This window comes from Silene latifolia, chromosome Y, assembly GCF_048544455.1.
Source record: "Silene latifolia isolate original U9 population chromosome Y, ASM4854445v1, whole genome shotgun sequence".
Lineage (NCBI taxonomy): Eukaryota > Viridiplantae > Streptophyta > Magnoliopsida > Caryophyllales > Caryophyllaceae > Silene > Silene latifolia.
The window spans coordinates 131,768,006-131,771,100 of record NC_133538.1 but is presented as its reverse complement, the minus strand read 5'-3'; the positions used below and the strand labels follow the sequence as shown (position 1 = coordinate 131,771,100).

The following is a 3,095-nucleotide window of genomic DNA, read 5'->3' as shown; positions in this document are numbered from 1 at the left end:
CTTTGACGGGAACATCTTCTAAGACACCTAGAGGTCGCTTTAAAGAACGGTCCGCCATTTGCAATGTAATACTTGTGCATTTTAAAGCACTCATGTTAAGTTTTTCACAAAGGGAATAGGGCATGACGCTTACACTAGCACCTAGGTCGCAAAGGGCCTTATCAATGGTATATTTGCCTATAGTGCAAGGAATAGAATAGCTACCGGGGTCCTTAAGTTTCGGGGGAGACTTGTTTTGTAAGAGTGCACTACACTCTTCAGTGAAAGCAATGGTCTCAACCACATTGAAGAATCTCTTCTTTGAGAGGATTTCCTTCATAAACTTTGCGTAAGAAGGGACTTGGGTAATCAATTTCATAAACGGGATGGTGACTTGCAAATTCTTACAAACTTCCAAAAATTTAGCAAACTTACCTTCCTCCTTGTGCTTTGCTAGACGGTGGGGAAATGGCATTTGAACAACTTCTTTTGGAGGAGCATCCTCCACATCTTTCACTATCTCTTTGGGAGCACTCACCTTGTTTAAAACGACATCACTCTCCTTAGCATTAGGAGAGATTTCTTCAACAACCACCTCATCACTTTCTTTTGGCATAGGAGACCCAACATCTTTGGCATCAAGCTTGCTCTTCCTCTTTAGCATCAACAATCGATGAGGAAATGGCACACGATCTTTAACAATAGGCTCTTCACTAGCCTTCCCTTTGTCATTTCCCCCAAGCTTAGCCTTTTTAACAACCACCTCATAATCCAAAGTCATGGATGACCCATCATAGCTTGAACCACTTCTCAAGGAAATAGAATTAGCGGTTTCATGTGGTTTCTCACCTTGGGGAGGTAGTTGACCGTTCTTCCTTTGAGAGCTAGAAGCGGCTAATTGAGCCACTTGTTGTTCCAACATCTTGACCGCAGTACTATGAGCTTGATCATTCTTTTGAATTTGAGCCAACAACTCCCTTTGCATTTGGATTATCATGCCCTCAAGCTTACCACCTCCTTGATTGTTTTGTTGGCTATTTTGTGGTGGATTTTGTTGGTAATTATTTTGTGGGGGCCTTTGTTGATTTTGATAACCCGGTGGAGGGATATACTTTTGTTGTTGAGGAACATAGGCATTTTGTTGTTGTGGGGGTTGAGGGTTTAGCACATTATTACTAGTGTAAGACAAGTTCGGATGGAATTTTGAATTCGGGTTGTAAGTGTTGGAAAATGTACCCGGTGGATATGAACTTTGTCTAAAAGCTTGAAAAGCATTTACCTCTTCTATAGAAGCTCGACAATGAGCGGCATAATGACCCGCACCTCCACATCCATCACAAACGATGATTTGGTTTGTTGAAGACACAACATTGAGTTGTTGGATGGAATCTTTAGCATCTCTCTCCGCCAATTGTTGTTGGAGCAGGACAATTTGAGCTAGCAAGACGGAGTTGTTGGAGGATTCTTCTTTACCTTTAGGTGGCACAACTCGGGAATTGACATATTGGGCATCATGGACTGCCATAGATTCGATCGTGGAATGAGCAAGATCGGTGTCAATTTGATCAAACCGCCCATTGTTGGCGGAATCAAGAATCCTTCGGGACTCGGCACAACATCCATTGTAGAATGTTATTGCAAGAAACCATTCATCTAGCCCATGATGTGGGCATTGCCTTTGAAGCTCCTTGTACCTCTCCCAAGCTTCATATAAGCTCTCAAGAGCTTGTTGACGGAATCCGGTGATTTGGCTCCTCAAAGTTTGAGTTTTCTCTGGTGGGAAAAACTTTTGATAAAAAGCGAGAGCCAAGGTCTCCCAATTGGTGATTTCCAAGGTGGTGCGGTCAAGGCTATTGATCCAAAGCTTAGCCCTGTCCTTCAAAGAGAAAGGGAAAAGTATTTCCCTTATTTGGTCTTGGGTGACGCCCGTTTGACGGATCATGGAGCAATAGTCACAAAAGTTTTGCACATGCAAATTGGGATCCTCCAAAGGACTTCCTCCAAATTGCTTTCTCTCCACAAGGCTAATGAAAGCCAGCTTGATCTCGAATTGCGGCGCGGTAATTTGAGTGGTGGTGATACCGGCCGGAAGCATGGCCGCAGTGGGCTTTGAGTGATCGGAAAGTTTCACCATCTTTTTGGTAGTAGATGGTGGTGGTGGTGGAGTTGATGAACAAGAAACCTCCTCCCCTTCGAGAACCTCTAGATCGTCTAAATAAGACTTTCTAGCACTTTCAATTTTTATGGGAGAAGCGGCTTCTTTTACTTCCTTCCAAAAACGTCGTCTTCTCCTAAATGTTTTCTCGGGATCGGAATCCGGTGAAAGCAATTCTCCACTTCGAGAGGACCTGGGCATAAGACAACAATTTCTAGAGAAGTGATAAGTAACGGTCTCAAGGAACAAGTGTTCCTCAAGACAAAGAAAAACAAGATAAAAATCGTCAATTCAATAAGTAATGAAACCGTTTCCCCGGCAACGGCGCCAAAATTTGATAGGCTTTATCGCGTACCTATGCAAAGATAATTTCCCTGGATACAATTAAATGTAGTAATAGGGGTCGAACACAAGGAAACGGGAATTACGTCATGAATTGTTGTGAGTAGATTTTTATCAAGGTCGATTACGATTTGGATTTGATTTGTTTATTTGATGATTACTAAAAATGCAAAGTAAATAATATGATAAAAGGTAGTCTAAAGGATTCGGGTCACTCATGCAAAGGTAAACATATAAACATGATAAACTTGATATTAATAATCTTGTCAATTGCTTAGGCTTAAAGATACCCACCTCACGGCATTAGTATCAACCATAGACCGGGTCCTAGAGAAACTCTCGTCCATGACTAGGTCGTCCTACTACACAAGCTTAGTCTAATTCAATTCCGTGCCTCTCGACTTTAGAATGAATGAACAAACTTAATCAGTGAATAAGGCCTTTAAACAAAGATTAAACATTGTGGCACAAGCATGTGATAGAAGCAATATGATCAATATTATTATGAACTTTATTTAATCATGTTATATGTTCGATTTTGCATGGCTCCCCTAGCCTTTAGACTAGAGAATTTAGCTACTCATATTTGTAAAAGAAATGCAAATGATATTTAGATTAT

At 41.3% G+C, this 3,095-nt stretch overlaps 1 non-coding gene across 1 annotated transcript; it reads left to right on the top strand.

Moving 5' to 3' along the window:
* The first annotated feature begins 1,634 nt into the window (after positions 1-1,634).
* Positions 1,635-1,741, top strand: LOC141634877 (small nucleolar RNA R71). Its single transcript, XR_012539595.1, has one exon. It is a non-coding gene; the product is annotated as a small nucleolar RNA R71 (small nucleolar RNA).
* Positions 1,742-3,095: the final 1,354 nt, after the last annotated feature.